This window comes from Mytilus californianus, unplaced genomic scaffold, assembly GCF_021869535.1.
Source record: "Mytilus californianus isolate M0D057914Y unplaced genomic scaffold, xbMytCali1.0.p SCAF_8, whole genome shotgun sequence".
In the NCBI taxonomy this organism is placed as follows: Eukaryota; Metazoa; Mollusca; class Bivalvia; order Mytilida; family Mytilidae; genus Mytilus; species Mytilus californianus.
In genome coordinates, this window is record NW_026262734.1 from 8,555,156 (window position 1) to 8,581,831 (window position 26,676).

Below are 26,676 nucleotides of genomic sequence, written 5' to 3' on the forward strand. Positions count from 1 at the left end.
AGTAGATATCATCTGTTTTGTTCACAAAAAAGATCTCAATCCCGACCTGTGATTTAGTTTATCAGTCTTCTAACCACTTTGGTTTGCTCTAAAGACAGTGTTTAATTACAAGTAGAAAAGCATTCTTGATGATTGAAAGTGGTCATACCTCAGCGGTTTAGTTTCTAGAGTTAGAGGGCACCTTCTGTTGAATTTAATGTTCTTTCCGACTTCTTTTACAATGTTTTATTCAGGTTACGTTTTCATTTAGGAAATGTTTTTGATAAAAAAGACAGCGAAAACGTTTTCCCTTTTGACTGATGACGTAAAAATTTTATAAGAGGATAATCTTGACAAATTCTGCATTTTCAGGTATGGCACGTGAATATGTGTGTCTTACCATGTCCAACTTGTCTTAAATAATTATATGTGAATCAATGGGTACATAAGACTTCTTTCAGTCTCGTGTTTAAAGGACCAAATGTAGACAGCACAGATAAAACAAGATAAGATGATTTGCACATACAGTATTCATGATAAGTGATTTATTATATCAGAGAAAATTTGAAAAATTATGCAAGGTAAGTCACATTGACATGACTGATATTCTTTTACGGCAGTGGCATTATTTATGTTTTATCGTTTATTCTGATTTTAATTGTAAAATCGATTCCGTTGTCATATGTGTAATACTTCTGTTAAATTTAAGATTGTCAATGTGACATAAATGAATTAATGTGATTTAAGTTTATCTTTAATAGTTTGTGAAGTGCTACCATCATGACCATGTTATATGTTTTGTATCATAAGTTTTGAATTTATGATTAAATGTGTAAATGATGTAATCACACTTAGAAATATTTCTAAGGTAAAATCATGAAAGAAACTACTGTATATACATACTTTTCTCCACGTGTACATATTTTTGTGGATTTGGTTTTTACCGATGAATTTGTGTAGTTAATGTCGCAGTATTTTCAAAAAAATCAAAACATGAATAACAGACTTAAAATTATTATACGTTCATTAATTAGTATATTACTAGTTTAACAATATGAAATAAAATAAACCAAGACTATTCAAACATCAAATCAGTTGTCTGTTCGAAAGAGTGTGTATAAAATTATCATTAGGAATGGTCTGTATAATTATGCTATTGTTCGAAAAAAATTTTAAACAAATTTCTACGCAAAACCTTATCTTTTTACATTAATGTCACGGTGAAGATGTTCAATAAATTCATAGGGGAAATAGAGAGATTTTAAACTAATTCCGCAAAGTTATGAAGAAGAACGACATGATAGAAGAAGACGGGACATAAACAGGAGACCTGTGACAATGACTGGATGTGCAACTCCTGTGGCAAATCAGATCATAAAGCCAAAGAATGTCAACAACCGATGGACGATCCAGCAGCAGATCAAGATCAGAATGGTGATTCGAATGTTCCTGATAGTATACCTGAAGCTGCTAACGTTGATAATGTTCATGATGAAACTAAAGATAAGCAACCTGCAAGTGAAAGTAGTGCTGATTCAAATGATGATAGCGAAGATGATGAACAACAATTAGTAGTCTCAAATGAACGTAAACAAATTACTACGAACAATGAGCAGACAAACAAAAAAGACAAAAAGACAAATAAAAAAAAAATCAAACAAACAAAAATCTGCCCAAGTAAGCTTCTAGACCCATGGATCACTATATGAACTTTAGAGATCCTAAAACTCCAAGCCAATCAACTGGGAAAAGGCAAGCAACAACACCGACCGATGAATTACATAAACGAGTAGTAGAGCCGACAAAACAGAAGACAAATCCCTAAACAGTGACCTAGTTAACTTTAATGTACAGTAGTGTGTTTTTCAATGCACAGTTTTTGTGCATATGTATATATGTTAGTTATATTTTTATCTTAACTGAAAAATGTGAAAAAAATAATTCATTGTGTGATACAATAATATTAGATTGTATACACTCTGTAAGGAAAAATATATTAAATGTTGATATGAAATATTTTATTATGATTATCATGAAAACAAATGAACATGATCAAATAGTTGATCCATTGAAAGTTATTATCATCTTTTGATTAACCAAGAATCAATTCAAAACACGTGTAAATCAAAATCTGAATGGTTCCAGTATGATTGGTAAATTGATTAACTGTAGCTGCGTTCCACATCACTTAGTTGATGAAATCACTTCCTTGAAATATAAAATCCATGTTAATAAATGTCTCAATTCCTCACATACATGTACCAGAATAACTTTAAAACTGAACAAGATCGGCCATATACATGTACATTATCTCAATCAGTTCACCTGGACACAATTAGTATCAATTTCAAAGATTGGCATATTAAAAACACCACTATTGCCTTAGGTACCCCAAAACTTAAAATTAGTTCCTTCTATATAGTTCATGTATTTTTTGTTCAAGCTACTTCCACATCCATGGTGATTGCCACTCTAACATACCTGAAAAGAATTGAAACATATGTAAATAAAAGTTATTTGTTTGTTCTTTTACAATATAGTTTATATCAAACGCACACATCAATAAACAACTATTTAAGTAGGTCAATCAATGTAGTCGTCAATGTAAACATGTATCATCTGTCAAACACAAAATATCTGCAACTATATTTAAATGTTCAAAATTATTTTCTCTTTTTAATTTGCATTATCGTCATACATGTGACATAACTTACTAAAAACAGTATAACTACAGTTATATTCATGCAGACCCTATTCCAAAAATCAACAAATTTCTCGGTTTTCACCGAATCTAAAAATAGATTACTCGATAAAACAATTCAGAGATCGATGAGAATCATGATAGCGTCTATCCTGATTATTGGAAAAGTGTATAGTTATTTGAATGATATATTTGTATATTTAAATACACTTAAGCTTTGTTATTCTTATATTAGATACATAGTATTGATATGTAAACAAACAAAATTTAGCTCACAAAGTGGTTAGCATAATCAAATCTGTTATTTATTTTATGTTACACTGTTATAATGGTCATTTCTTACAACTATCCTTCTTTATAATGATATTTTTATTACTATATTGTGTCTTTGAAAAAAAGAAGTTAACAGTGCATTTAACCTTGTGTATATACAAACATGTAAAGAATGTAATAAGGCAGGTTGTTCTAATAATAGTCTCATTAACATGTACTATTGGGTGGGTTATTACATTAATTATGAGTACCATAATTGTACAGTTACATTTAATGTATAAAAGTGAACAGTTCCTAGGTAAAAACAATGAGTGACAATATACACATTATATCCTTAAACTGTCAAGGTTAAGGACAGAAAGAGAAAAGAGAGAGATTATATTTGTGGAATAAACATCAAAAATGTAATATATTATTTATACAAGAATCCCATCTAATAGAGATGAACATATTATTAATAGTAAAGTAAAAGGTAAATTTTTTCATAGCTATGGAAGTTCCCAATCCAGAGGCGTTTCAATAATTATTAAAGACAGTTTAAATTATAAACTAACAAATGAAGTTAAAGATAATGATGGGAGAATTGTTTTGATCAACATTGAAGTTAACGATAACATTTTTACCTTAATAAATGTATATGCCCCCAACATTCATACTAACAGAAATAAATTTTTGAAAAGCGTAAATAACATCATAGAAAATAATCGCTTAGGTATCTTAATTTTAGGAGGGGACATGAATGAAACCCTATTAAAGATAGATAGGAAATCAAATAGCTTTCATAAATACTACAAACCAGTAAATAGTCTTAAACAGCTCATTAAAAAAAACAAATTAATAGATATATGGAGGGAAATAAATCCAAACAAAATTCAATTTACATGGAGAAGGAAAAAACAATACGAATATAACAAGTAGAATAGACTTTTTTTGGTCAGTCCAGACATAAGGCCACACGTAATCAATTCTGATATAAGACCTGCTATGATATCACATACTGATCACCAAGCCATTTCGTTAAAAATAAGACAAAATCCCTATGGTAGAGGAAGAGGTTTCTTTAAAATAAATAATAGTATTTTAATAGATGATAATTATAAAAACCATATAAACAACCTTATTTTGAAATATAAAGAAAAGGCACTTACCAGAGATTCTAGAGATATTTGGGATATCTTCAAATCTGAAGTAAGGGACATAACTGTAATGTATTGTAAATACAAGTCATCTGAAAAGAAAAAGAAAATAAAAGATTTAGAAATGAACTTACAAAGATTGAATAATAAAATTAATCGTTCAAAAGAAACTAAAGATGAAATAGAAAAAAATTTTAAAAATCTAGAAAATCTTTATAAAAATGAAGTTAAAGGTGCACAAGTAAGATCCAGAGTCAAATGGTTAGAAGAAGGGGAAAAAAACACAAAATTCTATTTAGGTTTAGAAAATTCAAGACAAACAAAAACAAATATTTCGGCATTGAAAGATAAGCAAGGCAAAATCATAACAGAGCCATCAGAAATTTTAAATTAAGAAAAATGTTACTATGAAAATTTATATAAAAGTACAAATCCAGATGTTAATATTATTAAGCAATATGTTGAAGAAACAAAAATAGATCATAAATTAACTGATAACGAGAAAAGCTCTCTAGGCGGCAACATCTCAATAGAAGAATGCACAGAAGCCATTTTTAATTTGAAGCTAAACAAATCACCAGGTATAGATGGTCTAAGTGTTGAAGTCTATCGCGCATTTTGCGATAATATAAAAGAACTAGCTGTAGAAGGTTTCAATAAGTGTTATGAGAAAGAAGAATTAACAACATTACAAAAAATAGGAATAGTATCTTTATTGTACAAACAAAATGACCCACTATCCCTAGACAATTATAGACCTATAACTTTACTAAATGTAGACACCAATGCAAATTAATAGCCTATACTTTAGCCCAACGGTTAAAACCTGTTTTATCGAAAATAATAAAAAGTGATCAGAATGGATATGTAAAAAATAGGTACATTGGTTTCAATATCCGACAAATTCAAGATATCATAGATTACTCTGAAACTTTTAATATAGATGGTGCTTTATTATTTATAGATTTTTCAAAAGCTTTTGATTCGTTAGAATGGTCATTTATGTATGAAGCTCTTTCAAAATTTGGTCTCCCGCATTCGTTTATTAAATGGGTTAAAACTTTATATAATGGTGTCAAAGGTTGTATGCTCAATAATGGGTGGATTTCTGAAACCTGTAGCATCTTTCGTGGTATTAGACAAGGGTGTCCCTTGAGTTTGATTATTTTTGTTATAGCTGTAGAGATTTTGATATGTAGAATAAGACAAGATGCAGGTATTAAAGGGTTTCAAATCAAACTTGATTCTAAAACACACAGTCTTAAAATCTCACAGCTTGCAGATGATACTACACTTTTTCTTAAATCAAAACAAGAAATAAGCCTGGCATTAAATTTAATTGAAGAATTTGGAACTCTTTCTGGTCTTAAACTTAATAAATCAAAAACTGAAGGAATATGGCTAGGTAAATTAAAACATTCTAAAGATAAATATGAAAACATAAGTTGGAAAAAAAGCCCCATTAAAAGTTTAGGTGTATATTTTGGAACTAATAAAGTTGAATGCAATAAATTGAACACAGAAAATATTTTGAGGAAGTCAGAAAAAGCAATTTCAAATTGGAAGAAAAGAAAGCTTACAATGATTGGGCGAATAACAGTAATAAACACATTAATTATACCAAACATAACCTTTTTAGCATCAGTAGCCAATTTATCGAGAGACTTTCTGACACAATTTAAAAAACTAATATTTAACTATATATGGCAAAACAAAAATGAGAAAATCAAGAGATCTACACTATGTAATGATTATCAGGAAGGAGGTTTAAAATAGATTTATATAGATAGTTATATGACATCAATTCATATATCTTGGTTTAAAAGGTTAACAACAGAAGAATTTTCAAATTGGAAGGTTATACCTTTATATTACTTTAACAAATCTGGAGCTAACTTCGCTCTATTTAACATGAACCCTGAAAATATATATTATCTCCCAAAAAATATTCTTATATAAATTGAAAGAAAAATCAAACTGGATAGCAGAACTTTCTAAACTAAAATCTGCAATCAAAAAGGAATGGAAAATCATGTTAGAATCAAATCAATCAATTTCAACTAAAGTTCAAATAGACAGAAATCTTTACTTAGAAGCAAAGAATAAAGCCAAATCAATTTGCATTAATAAAATTAAAAGCTAAAGATATATGTAATTATATCAAAGGTATAGAAAGTGACACACCTATTGGCTTCATAAAATTGAAAAAATATTCAATCTAAATTCTTCAAATCATATACATGATATATTAAACTTTACATTTCACCAGTTAAATGATAACAAACTAAAAATGTTTAGGTGGAAATTGATCAATTTATATATTACCATGTAAGCAACTGCTTTATCAATGGAAAATAATGAAGGATAATCAATGTCATATATGTCACCAAGTAGAAAATTATGATCATTTTTTTAAAGAGTGTGAATTTTTACAAGAATTTTGGATTAAAGTTGGGTTACTACTTGATAAAATAAAAATAGGTACACGAATTTTATCAATGCAAAATTTAATACTTGGATTCAAAATTCATGACAGTTCATATTTTGATATTAATGTGTTGCTAACAATTGTTTTATTTGCTGTTTACAAAAGTAATTATGTATCAAATTTCAAACACAAGTAGATAGATGTATATAGTGTTTTTAAATTAGAATTCTTAGAATGGTATGAAAATAGTATACTCGTAGAAAGAAAATGTAGTAAATTTTTGAAAGATACATTTAAATATATCTAATTAACCGCAATGTATTTCAATAGGTGAGGTGTGCAAGTACTCATGGTTGAGTTGTTGTGCGACAGGGAGTGTGAGTGTGCAAGTTTTGTAGACCATGTTTTTGTGTAGGTATATGTGTGTGTCTCTGTTTATGTGAAAGTTAAGACATTATACTCGTAGAGCAACACTATGTTTCTCATTTATGTTTTATGTATACTGTTTCTCTGTTTACACGAAACGATTTGCAATACTTTATACAAAGTATCAACAAAAACTCATTCTTTATCCATGTTTTTTATCATGTTAACTTACCATCAGTATGTCATCAATGATTGATATATGTTCGGTGTGAGCCAAGGCTCCGTGTTAAAGACCGTACTGTGACCAATAATGGTTTACTTTTATAAATTTTGACTTGGATGGAGAGTTGTCTCATTGGCACCCATACCACAACTTCTTATATCTATATACTCATAATGCTTCAAGTTTTTAGTATTATGTAGCGTGTACAAGTTATCGTTAAAGAAAACAAAACAGTTATTTCATTAAATCTAAAACTTACCAAATAAGTTAAGAATATTCCAACACACAAGAATGAATAAAATACACGTGTTCGAGATACATAATAAACATCTATACCACGTGATATACATTTAAAATAAGTAGAAAAACGTAAACAGAGAGAACGTATGTTTTCCAGATTTGTCGCTATGCAGATTTTGTAAACTATATCGATTGTAATATTCTATTAACCACTTTTGAAACTTATAATAAGTTTATCTTGTGAATCCCTTGGTTCATTTGATAATTCACACACAGGGATAAACCTATTTGGGATAGTTGTACATTTTAGGGTATTTGTTAACAACCAATTGTGCAATAAACTGAATCATTATTAAAAAAAAAGAAGAAAGAAATGATATTAAAATCACTGGGCTGCTTTATCTAAATTATTGTCACATTAACCGATTACGTTTGTTTGGGTTGCTCATCCAATTTGCTAATATAACGAAAGTATAAACACCTGTCACACAAACGGGAGGTTGAGCTAGCTATAAACCAGGTTCAACCCATCCTTTTCCTCGGGAAATGCCTGTACCAAGTCAGGAATATGTGAGTTGTTTTTCACTTGTTCCGTTGATTTGATTTTTTCAGTTTTTCTGGACTTCCCCTTTTGACTTTGTCTTGGAGTTCGGTTTGTTATACTTTTTTCACATAAGTTTTGTGTTCACCGTCACAGGTTGACTGAAAAGTGGTGTGGCTGTCTCAATTGACTATCGACATGTTTTCGCGATCTTCGATTTATAGATACCAGTATAATCGTCTGATCTATTATGTAACCGATTGTGCTATTCCAAATTGTGACATTCACTAGTAAACCAGTTTTGATATTAAACGGTAAATTTAAGTTTTAACATCATCTGAAAAATTTAACAATAAATTGTTTTGTAATGTATAGTATTTTAGTCAATGTTCACACTTATCCACTGCTGTAAATTTAGTACTGCTCTGAAAATTCGCTTGGATTCAATTCAGTAGTTTTTAAGACATTTCAGTATGATGCTGATGTATATACGTAAATAAAAACTACTTAAAAGTTTGAACATAAACTGAACAAATAATAATTGAATGCAATCGAATTGTGTGAACAGCACTGACTTTAATGCTTTGGATTGATCTGAAAATTGACCGAAATACTGAAAATTATTGAATAACATATTGTTTAGTGTTTAAAAAAACTGTTCGAATCAACATGACTCTTTCGGATTAAAATTCGTTTACCAGTGATTTTGATTGAGTGTGAATGCGCATGGCTGGGTTGAGCATGCATAGCGGGAAACGTGTACCCTGTCAACGCATCTGGTTTTGCTTTTTTGGAGGACATATGATTCCATGAGTTTTTGTTGTTACTTCGACTTGTCTCCTTTAAAGGATTTACGAGATTTTAACATCGTACACTACTGTCGGCTTCATTTAACTTGATAAAAGAAGTAGCAGATCAAACTTGAAGCTCACTACTTAAACAAGTTAAGAATTTAGAAGAAGAAAACAATCAGAATATGAAGATATACCTATTACGATTATGGTAAGTCCAAAGTCTAAGACAGTTCTGCTTGGTGTGTAAGAGTGTTGTTAAAACAATTAAAAATGTAGAGCGACTTCCTTATTTCTGTCTGTCATGTTTACTTTTAGTTTATTGTTTTGAGCATTCATCAGCCTGTTGGTTTTTCTCTTTTTAAAATTGTTTCACTTGTTCATGCCTTTCATAGCTTACTATATGGTATGGGTTATATGCGTTTTTCATAGTCGTACAATGACCTAAAATTGTTTATATCCTCGTCATTTTATCTGTGGTGAAAATCATATAACATCTCCCTATTTGTATATTGTTTTATGGTAAAACATGTCCCATTTTGTCGCCATTAAAAGGCACACAGAATTGACCACCTTCAAATTTTTATTGTTTAAAAAATATGTTTTTGTCACAAAAATGACTGCGTTCCATTCATACTTTAACCTTTTAGTGTACAGACATTTTTGTTTTGTTTTTTTTTGTCGTACTCTGCTGCGATACAGGCTGTCTTGGTGACAATTAGTAACAATTCTGTCTGTACTGCTTTCCAAATCTTTAAACGTAACAATAAATAACTGCTAAGCATTTGAAGAAAAAAAATTAATGTATAATGAGTGTCAACGAACAAAAATTTTGTCTTGTTGCATGGTTATGCAAATAATCTGATCAGTTTTATGCAGGTGAGACCTAGTATTGCTAGTTTCAACTCATTTCTTGTTCAACTTTGATCAGAAGTTAAGAAATGTTGAAAACACAAACAGATGAGAAGTAAAACTATCGAAGTGCTACTCTTTATAGTCCATATTACGAACAGTTTTGCCTTAATGTTGGACCCAACAAATAATATGTGTAGAACCTGTAACAATAAGACTTGTCGTCGTTTAATGAACTGCATGAATACAACTTAGAATTACAAACAAAACATTTTACTTTTCTATGAAATAGAAATAAAGAATACAACCGTTTAGTCTTCCTCATATCTTGCCTTACATCTATAAAATACCAATGAGGATCCTTTGAGGACAAAACTATATGACAAAAGAGATTATTTCGTCTTTCCAGTTTTGAACTCTCCATTTCTATGTAGCAACAGTCCAGAAGCGATTCATATGGAGTTTATATCTCCAAATTAATAGATTTTTCAAGACTTTGCAAAAACAAGTTCGACTAATTAGTTCAATATTACTTTAAGTTAAATGGGGGATACTAGTGTAAAGAAGAAAAAGAGAGACGAAAGATATCAAAGAGATATTCACTCACTATTAAGGGGCTTAATTGATACCAAGAGGAATATATACAATCAGTCGATCAATTAAAGGGCCGCAGCTTTAATCATATCATAACAGTCCCATTTATCATCTCATCACAGTTTCAGTAAGTTTATCTAGCATATTTACTTTTTTATTATTTCTGAAGAAAAATACGATTGTTGTAAAACATGCTGCGCAAATATGCACGTTAATTATAAACCGGGTATATTACATTACAAGCACTACAAAAGTCTAAAAGTCTGAAAAGACCAGTTTTTGTCTTAATTTGCATGAACTTTTACTCGACATTCTCCAAAAGTATGACTTGTGTCTTAATTTTTCTTGACAAATTCTCATTTATATTAAATTTGTATGAAATTTACTCGACATATTCTCGACAATCTGAATATGGTCTTAAAATTTCTTGACAAATTCTTGACATTTGAATACTGTCTTGAAATTTCTCGACATATTCTCGACATTCTTATTTTTTCTCAGTATGGCTTGACATATTCTGAACATTTTGAATCGTGTCTTAAATTTACTTGACAGTTCTGAGTTTTACAAATCATGACCAATATTCATGATATAACTTTAATCTTTATTTCTCTTTATATGATATACTGTTGTTTCAAGTTACACTTCTTTACAACAAAAAATAAAAGTTGGGCATGTAAGATAATTGAAAATTTGGGTATATAAATATTTTTACAAATGCAAATATGGCTATGAAATCTAAAGTATAAAATAATTCAAATGTGGGTGTGTTGATATAAAATAATTTCAATGTGGGTTTTTAAATAATTACAAATTTTGATTCCTAAATCTTATAAATTAAATGATTCAAACCAATCATACTGTAGACATATTTCATTCTACATTCATAATATTAAATGTTGATATGGTAGATAATTATTATACCAAAATGTGGTTTATATAAATAGCAAATTATGATGATATACAAATCATTCATTTAACAGAAGAAAAATTTGTGTAATGTCATCTGTTGGAATATATTAAGTATTACACATGGACAGGATGTTCCCCATAAAATTAAGGTATTCCACACCCCAGAGTACACACAACTGTCAAATAGAAGTTATTCAGTTGAACGGCAAACGCTTTAATGGCGTCTAAGTTCAAGACATTGGTCACGTGATAAAAGGTCAGAGTTTACCGTTTTCTTGTGAACGTGTACACCTCTTGGTTTTTTACCTCGTATCGTCTAATTGTAACTCGTACATAAATAAAACTTGTAGGGTCCAAATCTTGAGTGAATAAGTTTCATTATTATGTATACTTATTTATGAAAGGTGTTATAAAAGTATTCTAAAACAACGATGGAAGTTGAAATTTTTTTTGGAAAATTTGCGTAGGTCTACGGAAAATCCCAAATCATTTCTTAAATGGGTTTGGTAACGTATGGAGGGGTATAAAATATGAAGTAAAACCATTTTCTGCATCTTATATATTAATTATAGATCATAAATTCCCCGGATACGCAATTGTGTCAGCTTATTCGTGGCGAAGCGGAGATCAACGGGAGATAACTCCGTACACGCGTCGTAGGAAACTGCAAGTTCACAACAGTAAATTCGAGTAAAATTAATGATTGTAGTTATATTTCGACACTTTCTTGAATAACCATTCAATATTTTATGTTCCTCTACTCTTGTAACATTAAAATAGTCATGTAATGTTTGAATATGGCATTTTTTCAAGTACCCTAAAACAGGTTTTTGAAAACTTCCAAAGAAGAAAATTATAGATAACTGACTTTTCTCTGAAACTTGGACTTATTTGTATATTCTCAAACACCCTTTTGGTAGATGGAATGATACAAGTCTTTGTTTTACTTTCTTTGTATCAATATTCTTAGAAAGGATATGAAAATAAACTCAGCGTGTGTACATGTTGGTTGTTTAGAACAGTTTGTTTAAATATATTAAAATTTCACTCTAAAATTAGACTTGAATTTTTATATTTAAATAAGTATCTAACATAGAAAGTTGTTAATCTGGTGCACTGAAAATGTTCCATCAGAAATGAGATTTAACAAAGTTATTTAGACTGAAGAACTTGTCACTTTTTATGCTGATCATATGGAGAAAAAAGAGTGATATTATAAATTCTAACACAGCATCAATTGTGAAACAATAGTTCTTTCCTACAGACATTTTATTTTTCAAGATGTGAGGCTTGCCGATCAATTTACATATTTAAGATTTCACTGTTAAGAGTGGAAAAATAACTTATTGACAGAGATTCTGTATGGGAATGTTTCTCTTGATATTTTTAAATACATTTATGTTACCAACTACATTGTATCTTTGTTTTTCTACTATGATCTGCAAAGAGATGGGTTCTTTATGTGTGACCTCAATGATTGTCAAGCATGATTATTGGTAGCCTTTATTCCTGATGTAACAATGGAAAATTCTGAGAAAAGCAAGAACTTTTAAGCAGATCCAGGTCTTTTATAAAGAGAGGGTGGATTATTCCTAATTTCCATATACAGAAAAAACATATTTCATTTCATGCCAAATAATTACATACAAGAGGGGTTTATCAGCCATTTGTCAGCAGAACTTGTGTTACAATAGAATTTAACTTTGCATTACATTAAAATACAATATGGAAAAAAAGAAAATGTAGACAATACATGCCCCCCTCCTCTTTGAAAATTTGCTTGATCCACCCCCGAGATAGGAAACTATATAAGATGTACAAGTTCCGTTGCTCGCTCTTAATCAAGAGAAAAAATCTGAACATCCAAAAAGCCAGAAAGGGATTTAAAACATTATAATCAACACAAAGAAAACTGAACAAAAAGCTGTATTGCAATCTGATATCATGCAGTTCTCATAATTCCTATTGCATGTATTACTTCAAGTTTTGATTTTTTTTCCCTTATATTTGAATTCATAAGTCCTACAAACAACTGTTGAGTCTTTTAATTAAATTATTGATTGAATAATGAATGATTAGCTAAGCTGGTCTGTAAATAAAGTCTGAAAATGCTTCGTTAAAATAAAAGAGTGTTATTATGTCATAAAATATACTGAATCAACTTCAAATTTAATCCAAATTCATATTTAACTGCTCTAAAATGCATAGTCAATTGAACTACAAAACAAAAACCTGAGACTACTATAACAATTAACATAGAGATTGGTCACTTCCCATGTTAAAGTAGTCTCAGACAAAAACAAAGCTGACTTAAATACATGTACAGTATGTTCAGAAATTTTTTGAAGAATGGACAACAATGAGATATTTATTTTTCTGATATCAGAAAAAATCTCATAGTATCAAATCAGAATGAGAGTTCTTTTTATTGAGATAATCAATTTAATCGCATTATTTACTTTAATAAAAACCTCATGATAATATCTGAATTTACAGTCATGACTTGTCAACCTCTACACTTAAAAATTTAAGGTTCTTAGGCCTAAATGTGGTTGAAATACAGACAATTTTTGTAACTTTTACAAAAAATCTCTTTTTTATGACATACCTTACAATTTCAGAATAAGCTGCATTAAGTTATATATGTATCACATATAAGAATGCTAGTTTGTATTTTAATATCATGATCATCATGAGTATTGCAATAAGTTGTTATTATTCAATTAATTAAAAAAAACATCAATTATTTTTGAATTGATAGATGTAGAACTAGTACATACATTTGTTTTTTTAAACATCTATATACTATTCATTAGGGAACTTATTCAAATATATTTTGTACAAGACAGTCATGGCAGTTCACAATTACAGTGGTCATTATAAACATAATGACACAATTTACACAACCAAATCTTATTGTTGATATATGTAAACTGAAATCATTGCAGAATTTTTCTTTCAAATGATTTAATGTTTGTTAGTCACTTACTTTGAATACTTAACCTGTACTAAAATAAAGATATGTGGTATGATTGCCAATGAGATAACAGTATAGAAACTATCCACCAGAGTCCAAATGTCTGTTAGCAGTTAAATTATAAGTCACTTTACAGACATCAACAATGAATACATTTCATTGTTATCAGGCAGATGAGGAAAAAGAGTAATGATAGCTTTTTAGCTTACTACATGTACAAGAGAATATAAGAAATATAATAATATAAATAAGGAAATAATAGAGACAAAAAAGACAGGACTTAGCCACTGGACTATATGTAAAGTGTTCCCTTACTAATCCTTAAAGGAGCTGCTGTATACTTAGAAAAAAGGTTGTTGAGGACTTGGCCACATCAATCAGCATTTTTAGACACTACATTATGATCGATTGCAATCTGCCCTATTTGCTCCAACCTCTAATGAGTATTAAAATTAATACCTAGGGTGGGAATTAAACCCATGTATGTTCATTTACTCTATTGTTCTCTATGTACATACATGTACATGTATATGAAATATATCAAATGCAAAAAAATGCTGGAATGTAAATATGGTAATTTACATCATGTACATTATTACAGCCTCTTTTTTTAAGGACCTAGTAAAGGAGGTCCATGGACCTAGCTAGACCTATTTCTTAGGCAAGGTGTATTATATAACTATTGAAAGTAGTTAAATGCAATTGTAAAATTAATTTTATCTGCTGTTAAACAATAATAACACGATAACAGCGTGCAATTTAGGTAAACAAACATCAATAATCTACCACGTGTTTGTCTGCTGTGCTTGAATATTCAAAACGACCCATCGGGTTTATTTACACGAATGTTTGCTAAAGCAGACAGTTAAACATGTCTGTTTACCTAGTAAGTTCTATAAAAAATGCATTTGCTGTTATGACTTGTGTATGCATGGAAATATAATGAACATAACATTGATTATTTACCGTAAATATTGAATACACATCATTCCTGAGCTATACACACAAAACACATGGCACTGTTGTAACGATGGCTGGTAACGTATAGCCACTTTATAACAGTAAATCCCATTGGATAAGCTACCCTACACAGTACATAATATGCAAATTAATGATTGGATACGAATTTGTGTCAGCTCTCAAATCGATGGAAAAATGTAAACATTGGAATCCGCCATTTTGACATAGGAAACAAACTAATTTTGAATCTTGGATTAAAGGACATTGCGCACATTGCCAGCGTATCATGCATAACCAGTCATGTGCAAATATATCTTTTAATTAGTTTTATACACTTACTTTTCTATGTTTTAGTTAATTTAATGTTTTAATTTACTACAGAACGGAACATCTTTCTCAAAGACGCCGTAGAAAAAATTATAGGTGGCGCTGTTTGTGGGCGTAAACATTTTACATACGGGTACTTTTTTTGTCGACAAATTGACCTCTATCTGTCAGATTCAGGCGTTTGCCGTTCAACTGATTGCTTTACCTGTAATCAGCCATACAACTTATCAGTTGACCGACCATGCCACTACAATTTAAAAAGTTTGTTGATAGATGAAAATGAAAATCATCATTTTGATGAAAAAAAATTGAATTGAAATGGATTTTCTTCATCAAAATTATGAAGTTAGTTATTTTAACATAAAAACAAATTGAATAATTCCCAAAGATTAAAAGAAAATTATTATCAACTCCAGGAATAATAAAAAAAATGTATTCATAATGGGTCCTATCAATGATTTCTATAGAAATCATCGGTCTTATGAAATGGTTCTCAAACAGATATGCATAATATAGATCTAAACATTTTTTTCTTTTCAGGAAGGAGTTATCACAAATATTTATTTTTGATAAAAAATTATAAAATTCAAGACTCAAATTTGAATAAAAAATGTTTTTGGGTTGTTCTAAAAAATGAATAAGGTTTTTGAATCAAGATGGGAACACATTCTTTGACCTAAACGAAAGCCCCCCCCCCCCCTCTTTTTTTAAGCCACACAAACCCAAAAGATGAATTGTGGGGTCCAAAAGAGATACAAGACACCTATTTTTGTAAAGCAAATTTGACTGGCAGTTTTGCGAACGGCAAAAATCTAAATGCTGTTTGTCAATACCTTCGACTTATATTCCAAGTGAAAACAATTACTTAAATGTTTAATAAAAATAAATCAAAATTAAACTACATGGGGGATTATTCAGGGTATTCCAACTTAGTTGCACCAAAAGGGTATCTTACTATACCAAATTAATCCTTGATTCTTCAAAGTTTAGTTTAGCCATAATAAAAAGGAGTATATAACAGCAATAGAATGTCATAAACAGTGCAGAATAAGTCTGTTCACATTTCAGGCGAAATTTATACTGTTGAGATAGTGTCAAGACATATTTAAGACTGTCAAGAATGTGTCGAGACATATTCAGACATCATTTAGAATGTCAAGAATATGTCAAGACATATTCAGACATTATTAAGAATGTCAAGAATATGTCAAGACAGATCGAGACAAATTTAAGACAGTCAAGAATTGGTCGAGACTAATCCAGACTCTTATCAGATGATACAGGAAGTGTCGAGAAATTTTAAGACAATGTTCATACTGTCAAGACACTTGTCAAGAAAAATCAAGTACCTTATTAGACAAATTCATACTATGTCAAGAATTTTTAAAAATTATTCAGACAAATTAAGAATGTCGAGTAAAAATTCATGCAAATTCAGACAAAAACTGGTCTTTTCAGACTTTTTGACTTTTGTAGTGAAGAGAGGTGGAAAAAACCAAAGAGATTTTCAAACTTATAAGTCGAAAAACAAACTGACAATGACAAGTGAAAAAACGCAGAATGGTCAAAAACAAACATAATTATACAAAACGCAACATAGAAAACTAAACTCTGAGCAACACGAACCCCACCAAAAACTGGAGTTGATCCCAGGTTTTCCAGAGGGTGAGAAGATACTGCTCCACATGCAGCATTCGTCATCTTGCGTATGGAAGTACACACCCGGTGATAAGTCCAATTCAGTAGGTCAAATTTGAGGAAAAGAGGACGGGATTGCTGTAACGACAATTGCAACATATCCGTTGTCATCTGTGAAACAGATATTCCATAACATTAAACCATATCGGAAATTGGGTCCGTAAAATTTTTGAATGTATGATTGCAAATCAGCACGTAGAACTCTACTCAGTTTAATATTTTCCTTGTAAGCAGCAACCCTCTATAAAGGAAATCATGTTAGGATATGCAAGCTCTGGATTATCTTAGCAAATATGGGATATAAACCCAACATGGAAATTAAATACGCGTCGGCTGTACCAGCTTCTTAGCCAGCTGTTAACTTTGATGAGTGTTTACAATTACTTGGTCGGTGTCACAACTGATTGGCGTTTCTTCCCTTAGGATTCAAACTGCCCAGTATTTTGCACGTTAGTGTTATCATGAAATATCAGAGATATGTTCATTCCAATTAATTTATTGATTTTACAATAATCAAATACTCGGTTTTTCTACCCCCAGGCATAGATTGCTTCTGCTGTATTTGATACAATTTTTCAAAATGTTCGGTTTTTATAATCTTTAACTTATATTTTCAATTAGCATTGAAAATGGTTTGGTTTTTTTGAAATGTTAAGCCTGGTATCTACTGCTTATGACAAAATCTATTAAAAGAAGACCAAATGATGCTACAACTATAGTAACATATCCATGTTCATATTTGATACAAATATTCCCCAATGTTGACTATTAATAGGATGACTTCAACATCACATATTAGGAACACATGATTTCATATCTTTCTTGTGCATGTTGTAAGCAGCAATCCTCAATCAACATGATCAAGGCAATGAGGACAGAAGAGAGGCGAAAGATACCAAAGAGGCATTCAAACTCCAAGTTTGTTTAAACAAAATGCAAGATCTGAAATATCGTATCATGTAGGAGATCAATACTCCATATGCAGCCTGTGTTGAAATGTTTGCTTACATTATACGTTATATGGAATTTTCACAGAAATATCAGTTCATTACCTTGTCAGTGTTTTATTTTGATTAATTGATAGCTAAACGTCATGTGGTAACTGTTTCATGCAAATGCAGAACATAAATACAATAGTTAGGTCATGTAATAAGGGTTAACCGAAATGAAGGTCGGAAAATTGGACTGCCACTGGAAAATGAACTTATATTAGAAAGGGACTTATTCTTCGTTGATGTATTGAGAAATAAATACAGAACGAAGGTTCCTACTGCCTCAATCTCAAGTTGACCTTCAGTGTACTTAATTTATTAATTGTTTTATGTTGAGTGGCACTTTCAACAATCTTTGTTATATCATGGCGGCAAGTTCTTTTTATTGATGTAGGAAACAACCAACAACCTCTGAGAGGAAAACAAACTGGTATTCCTAGTCAATTAGGATTAGAGTCGAACACCCATTGCCACGTGCGGGGTTCGAACTAAAAGTCAGTGTTTACAGACTAGGGACTACTGTAGATTTGACCATTTTATTTACGTCCCTATTGGTCATATACTCCTCACATATTGAAGTATCTATATATCCTTTTCCTATAAGTTCTTTCATTTAAGCATTCCTGACGAAGGTTAATCCAGAAGTGCGCTTCGAATGCACAAAACTTAATAAAGTGTTATTTCAATGTCCCGTTTTTGTTTTCAATTCTGCCTTGCCACAGAAGAAGCCATCTTTTCACTCAAATGCAAATATAACAGACACGACTTGATAAGATAGTTAATATAATTACCTGACTCCAACGTGACGTTGATAATATTTCCATATATTTCTACTTCACAAATAACTAATGGATACAAATCCCGTCGTTTTATTCTGACACAAACCTTCCTCTTGTGTTCGGGGACAAGTTATAGTGATTTGCTGAACTCCAGTGAACTGATAATGACAGTTAAATATATTTCTTACTGCTAAATCATTCCAACGAATACATGTACATGGCGAAATAACTTCAACATCAAAGTTAGATGGAGAGTCAACTGCAAATTAAAGAAATATGAGAATAAGTTGATCATAATCATATGAGAGAGTTTGGGACAACTATTCACAAAGAAAGTATAAGGAAAATGTGATTTTATCTGTAGTTTTCTTGATATTGTATTTTTTCTTAGCAGACATGTTTCGGCAAATATATAGGAAATTGAACATGGACAATGTTCATCCCTATATATATAAGGTGTATTTGGATGCGTCGAATATATCAATTGTTTTGGTGGAAAAAAAGTTTTATTGTTTTCTATACACAACAAATGCATCGGAAAACAGTTTATTTCCCCCCCCCCCCTCCCCCAAAAAAAAATTGCCCGATTGTAAGTTTTATTTTCCTTATTTTAGTTGCTCTTGCTTGACTGAGTACCAGAATGTCTTACCACAGAGTAACAAACTTGTGTTTTTTCGCAGAGTTGTAAGATTTCGTCTAAATTCTAAAAATTTAAAGCTGAAAACAAATGAAGTCCCAGCTTTTACAATTTGTGTTGGTATAACTTTTACCATGTTAGTTTTCTGTAAGAATGTATTTCATCTTCTGGATAAAAAAATCGAATGATAAATTAGAGTTTGAAGACGTAAATATAACAAGAAAATTGAATACTTTAATTGATTTAAACAACATTTCCATTTCAAACTATTGCAATTCCGTGAATTTTGTACAGACCAGATGCGCAAATTAAAAACAAATATTTTTAATTTAGTGCGGCCAGAGCGCTTTCATGAGTTAACTGAGAAACGAACAAATCAAAACATGTCAAGGATACCAAATACTTGATGAGGTAGGAAAATAAAGAATATCCAAAACAATCTAAGGTAAAAAAACTTCTGGGTCCTGGGGAGGGGTTTGAACCATAATTTCTAATATTTTCTATATTACTTCTTTTAATTTTTGAATCTTTTTTTTTTGTTCTGTAATGTAAAAGGAAAATATTTTTCATGGACACAGTACAAATTTAATTATTATCAATTTATTTATTGTTATTCAACTATGAAATAAGATATACACATGGTATAGTTATTGTATGCTGTAAAATTAAGACGATTCGGTTTGATTGCCAATGAGACAACTCTCCATCAGACATTATCTCTTCCTTTTCTTAAAAAGGTATTCAGTGACAACTTCACAAATAAAACAAGATGGTCTCGAGACTTGGTGCTGATAATGTAATACATTTTATTTATAACAAGTCTAAATTGAAAACAACGTTCAAACCTATGATTGCGTTGTATAAAAACCGCAATTTTTATACGTGTGCATGCAAAACAAATTTCTTGGTAGAGGGGTCTAAATACAGCACAAACAACATTTTTCAAAAGACAAAAAAAGTGAAAAAGTATATTTTAACAAAACGCATTTGACTAGCAGGTCGAACAACGGATGTTCTTAAACCCTACTGACTGCCATTGGCGATTGCCAAATAAACGGATCACCAGATGTAACAAAATGGAGTTTAACTATAATTTTAATACCAAACAAAAAACAATAAACTTGCGGAAAAGATGGTATACCGCAAACAAAAGGTGCAAAAAGTAGTACACCATATCCGGATTTCGACAATTAATGTTCCTTCAGTGATGTTAGGAATCGAAACATTTTATTTATACATGCTAGTTTTGCATTATTTGTCTCTGCACAATTTTGTTATATTGGTCATATGTCCCTGACGTGGCTCGGAATTTTTATATCTAGCTTTCGAGTTTTTGGTTCTTGGTGCAGTTGGGTCCGGAGGTGCGATGCGAAAGGTGAGTTTGTTAAAATGTTGTTTTCAGTTTGGTTACCGTTGTATTTATATGTTACTTAATGTGTACTTCATCCGGAAAGTGTATACTAGTATGGAATAATGTTTTGATATACTGTTTGTACTATCAACTACAAAAACGTTTTGTTGACGTCTTTTTCAGATGTATTTTGTTATATTGCATGTTTTACCAACAACAAAAACTTTTTTAATTGGCGTCTTTGTCAGATTTATTTGTTTGTTTGTTTAAATTTTAAAGTCATTTGTGTTGTATTCCTGTGATTTTTCTCTACACAGTATTGGCTGCTTGATCCCAATTATTGTCACATTAACCAATTATATCTGTATGGGTTGCTCAACCAATTGTTGTCAATATAACGGAACTATCAACAATAGTCATATAAGTAGGAGGTTTTGCTAGCTATAAAACCAAGTTTTAACGAACATTTTCTTCGATAAATGTCTGTACCCAGTCAGGAATATGAAAGTTATTTTCTATGATGAGTTTAGTTTTATTCGTTCTTTTGTTGATATAGCATAATGTTTTATTTTGTCATATTTTACGCAGTTTTTGAATTAAATAGACTTCCCCCTTTTTGAATTAACCTTGAAGTTCAATATTTTTGCTAATACTTTTTTACGATGTTTAACAAAAACTTAAGAAAACCACTCATATAAGATATGCATATTTTGCATTTGTAAAATTACTTTGTAACGTAATGCTGACCCTTTTATTAAGTAATATAAGGACTAGAAACTGAATTAGTAAAACAAATATACGTTAAAACGTAATACTTACTACGACAATCCGTCCGTCCATAAATATCTACATACTCAACAGTATACACATTCTGTAGATCGACTGACCACCATTCCTGCTTATCACTGATATGGTCTGTATGTGTACACAACAAATTGTTATCAACTCATTCCCGCACGTCTCCTTCAACGGCAAAGTCAGAGTCACAACATACATACTCTGGCTCATAAATAAATGAAAGTTGGTGGGTTTCTTCAATGCAATAATTACATCTGAAAAGGCTTAAACAAGAACATTAAGAACATACTCTTTTATATCAAAACGTATATACACTTAATCATGTAACTATTATTGATATAAATAAAAAAGTTTCAATGTCGTTGCATAATATTCTAACACAAAGGAAAATATAGGCACCTTTTGTTGATGCCGACAAACAATCCATTCATATGTATGAAACATTATCTATTATCTGGCCAGTACAAGAAGATAAAAAAATAAAGTATTTTAAATTGCAAATCTTTACGTTGCAAATTATAAATTATTGGCTATCGCTTCACACAAAATTTTGAAAAAAAATATGCCAAAATTCAAAACATGTAATGAAAATCTGTAAAATAAGAGTAAAGATGACGCCAGGAGTAAGTGGTAAGCTGTTGACAACATGCCTTACGGCACATTTATCTTGGTCAGTCTTCAAGAAATATCATGAATCGGAAAATTTTGTAATCGTTTCAAAATCCATGTCCACTGACAAAAAAACTAAATGACATATGTTTTAAGCTGATGGAAGAAATATATTCTTGTTACTTATGTACAGTTTTGAATTTTCAATTAACTTAATACGTGTCATATCATGCATTGTAATCGTTAATCTATATATTTGTCGAAAATGTGCAGTAAGATATTTTTACGTAACTTGTCAAGTGATATGATATGTAAGTGTATCCATGATACGCTGCCAACCTGAATTAACACGCGTTTATTACAACCAGTAAACGTGCTTTTACTTTTTACAAAAATAGAAGACGCGCCTTTTTCACGATAACGCGGATGTAAATACGGAAGTGAACGTCCGTTTACTTTTATAAAATAAGAAGACGCGTCTTTTCCGCACTAGTGCGGAGGTAAACGTGAAAGTAAACGCATGTTTACTTTTTACGTCTACTGAAATTTTGGAATTAACGCAGAGTTAACGCGGCGTTTGCATGAAGTGCACGAGAGTAAGTGCCGCGTAAACTTTTTCCGCCCGTCTTAATGTAATGATTGGTCTGCACCCAACTGTATATAGTGTCTGGGAAATATTGATACAGCATTACAAAAAGCATTCAGTTATGATTTATATTCATATGACTAAAATCGATGATCATTTAAATATGAATTGGTATAGAAAATCAGGTCAAATACATTTTACCGAGAGAAAATTAAACTTTATATCGATTTCAGTGTGCAAAATATACATATATTCAATTATCAGAAAACTGTCGAAATTGCATGAACTTTGAAAAGAGTGAGATCAGGTACATTTAAGTTTCTTTAATAATGCATTTTTAAATAATTTACGTAATTGAGACAGCAACCCAACGACAAAAAACAAAAAGACATCTATACATCTGGAAATGATACATAATTAGTTGTGCACCATATGTATTCATTAAACTCATTATATATAATTCTTGATTACAATTATAAGCTCGGATTCTGTAAAAACAATGCTACTGGTTCGATTCTTCTGCTGTTTCACTATACAAATAGTTAAAGCTCCTGTAATGACATTGAATTGGTGGTGTGTAATGCCTTTGAACTTCTTATTAATTTGACCATCAATTGATTTGACTGAGTGCCACTGATGAGTTTTAAGTAGATTAAACGCGCATTTGGTGTTCTACCTTATAAGAATTGCTTTTATGATTAGTATTTACACAGTAGGCATGCACATAATGTTGATTGAGACACTGTGTTTCTGATTAGTATTTACACAGTAGGCATGCACATAATGTTGATTGAGACAATGCTTTCTGATTAGTATTTACACAGTAGGCATACATATCATGTTGATTGAGACACTGTGTTTCTGATTAGTATTTACACAGTAGGCATGCACATAATGTTGACTGAGACACTGCTTTTCTGATTAGTATTTACACAGTAGGCATGCACATAATGTTGATTGAGATACTGCTTTTCTGATTAGTATTTACACAGTAGGCATGCACATAATGTTGACTGAGACTCTGCTTTTCTGATTAGTATTTACACAGTAGGCATGCACATAATGTTGACTGAGACTCTGCTTTTCTGATTAGTATTTACACAGTAGGCATGCACATAATGTTGACTGAGACACTGCTTTTCTAATTAGCATTTACACAGTAGGCATTCACATAATGTTGATTGAGACACTGCTTTTCTGATTAGTATTTACACAGTAGGCATGCACATAATGTTGACTGAGACTCTGCTTTTCTGATTAGTATTTACACAGTAGGCATGCACATAATGTTGACTGAGACACTGCTTTTCTGATTTGTACGTACACAGTAGGAATGCACATCATGTTGATTGAGACACTGCTTTTCTGATTAGTATTTACACAGTAGGCATGCACATAACGTTGACTGAGACACTGCTTTTCTGATTAGTATTTACACAGTAGGCATGCACATTATGTTGATTGAGACACTGCTTTTCTGATTAGTATTTACACAGTAGGCATGCACATAATGTTGATTGAGACACTGCTCTTCTGATTAGTATTTACACAGTAGGCATGCACATAATGTTGATTGAGACACTGCTTTTCTGATTAGTATTTACACAGTAGGCATGCACATAACGTTGACTGAGACACTGCTTTTCTGATTAGTATTTACACAGTAGGCATGCACATAATGTTGATTGAGACAATGCTTTCTGATTAGTATTTACACAGTAGGCATGCACATAATGTTGATTGAGACACTGTGTTTCTGATTAGTATTTACACAGTAGGCATGCACATAATGTTGACTGAGACACTGCTTTTCTGATTAGTATTTACACAGTAGGCATGCACATAACGTTGACTGAGACACTGCTTTTCTGATTAGTATTTACACAGTAGGCATGCACATAATGTTGATTGAGACACTGCTTTTCTGATTAGTATTAACACAGTAGGCATGCACATAATGTTGATTGAGACACTGCCTTTCTGATTAGTATTTACACAGTAGGCATGCACATAACATTGACTGAGACACTGCTTTTCTGATTAGTATTTACACAGTAGGCATGCACATTGTGTTGATTGAGACAATGCTTTTCTGATTAGTATTTACACATTAGGCATGCACATAATGTTGATTGAAACACTGTGTTTCTGATTAGTATTTACACAGTAGGCATGCACATTATGTTGATTGAGACACTGTGTTTCTGATTAGTATTTACAGAGTAGGCATGCACATAGTGTTGATTGAGACACTGCTTTCTGATTAGTATTTACACAGTAGGCATGCACATAATGTTGATTGAGACACTGCTTTTCTGATTAGTATTTACACAGTAGGCATGCACATAATGTTGATTGAGACACTGTGTTTCTGATTAGTATTTACACAGTAGGCATGCACATAATGTTGACTGAGACACTGCTTTTCTGATTAGTATTTACACAGTAGGCATGCACATAATGTTGATTGAGACACTGCTTTTCTGATAAGTATTTACACAGTAGGCATGCACATAATGTTGATTGAGACACTGCTTGTTCATCTCTGGATCAATGAGCAGTATGCTAATGTAAGAATCGACAAAAAATGTGTAGTTAATTTTTTTCATACAGAAAAATACATTACTACAGTATGATCCAATATTAATCTTTGATTATTTGCTTATTGTGCATGTACACCTACATGTCTATACAAACGGCAATATCAGAGTTAAATAAAAGCTAAAAAAAAGATCGATCTTACAATGCATAATAACGCATCATAACGCATCTAAATTAAACAAAATTAGACTGATAAAAATTTTAACATTCATACAACAACTCCCCACCAGCAAGCGTTAAATATAATTCAACCGACACATTCATATAGAACACTATTCTCATTTGGTCAGGTTTAAAACAGAATGAAAATGACTTGAATGGCATGAACTTCAATTATGAGACTATCATGATGCGTTTATAACAATAATTGTAACCACAATCTCACACAACGGAAATTGTTCAGTTATCACCGTCATGAAACATATATGTCATCAGATAACGTTGGGTTTTTTTAAAAAAAACATCATATACAGTTTTCTTTTATCGATTTATACCAACGTCATACAGCTCTGACGACATATCACTAAGTCACTATTGTATTATTATTGTTTGCAATTTACAAACATTCTTGAACTTCTAGCCCTTCAGGAGCACCTTTAGTTACCCCGATTTGTGGTGAGGTTTGTGATGCTAGTCTTTAGTTGTCTATGTTGTGTTTTGAATACTTATTTTTCTTTTCGTCCTAATCATTTTGTTGCCATGGCATTACCAGTTTCTCTGGGACTTTTGAAATTCAAATTTCCTTCATGCCATCCCCCGCTATATTTTTTCTGCAAGTGCTAAACCTTACAAATACTAAATACGGCGGTCAAATCATAATTATTGCTTTTTGAAAATAGTTTCAATGATTGATTTGTTTCTTTAAAAAAGTGCAGGATCTATGATTTCGTGAAAACTATGTTAGTTAGACTTAAATTAAAAAGTAAGATTTCAAATATCAGTTAAATGTATGTATGTAATGAAATTTTGACATAAAGATTTGTTTGGCTCTCTTCCTCAATATCGACTGTTGAAATTCCGTAGTTTAAGCCACCATATTGAATTGCTGGAAGCAGTACATGCTCGATTAATACTATATAATGACAACAAAATAGACATTACTAACCTCCAAAACGTTTTTATTCAAATTTGAATCGTACAAGTCATCGAATATCCTTCAGTTAGCAAGTTTTCATTTCTTTTTCTATATATCAAACTTGCTATACCACGTGACTGGAATGATTTGATAATACAGCAACACATAACACCTAACAGCAACTCATTTGGATGTGTTTTTGAGCATGAAATTAAAAAAATGTCTATCAGCAAATTATTTGCTAATGATG

At 31.1% G+C, this 26,676-nt stretch overlaps 1 long non-coding RNA gene across 1 annotated transcript in view; it reads right to left on the reverse strand.

Moving 5' to 3' along the window:
- Window positions 1–7,443, reverse strand: part of LOC127713026 (uncharacterized) — a 64,840-nt gene extending 57,397 nt beyond the window's left edge. The window contains exon 1 of the long non-coding RNA XR_007987375.1: window positions 7,366–7,443. This is a non-coding gene — a long non-coding RNA (uncharacterized LOC127713026). The remainder of the gene's footprint in view (window positions 1–7,365) is intronic.
- Window positions 7,444–26,676: the final 19,233 nt, after the last annotated feature.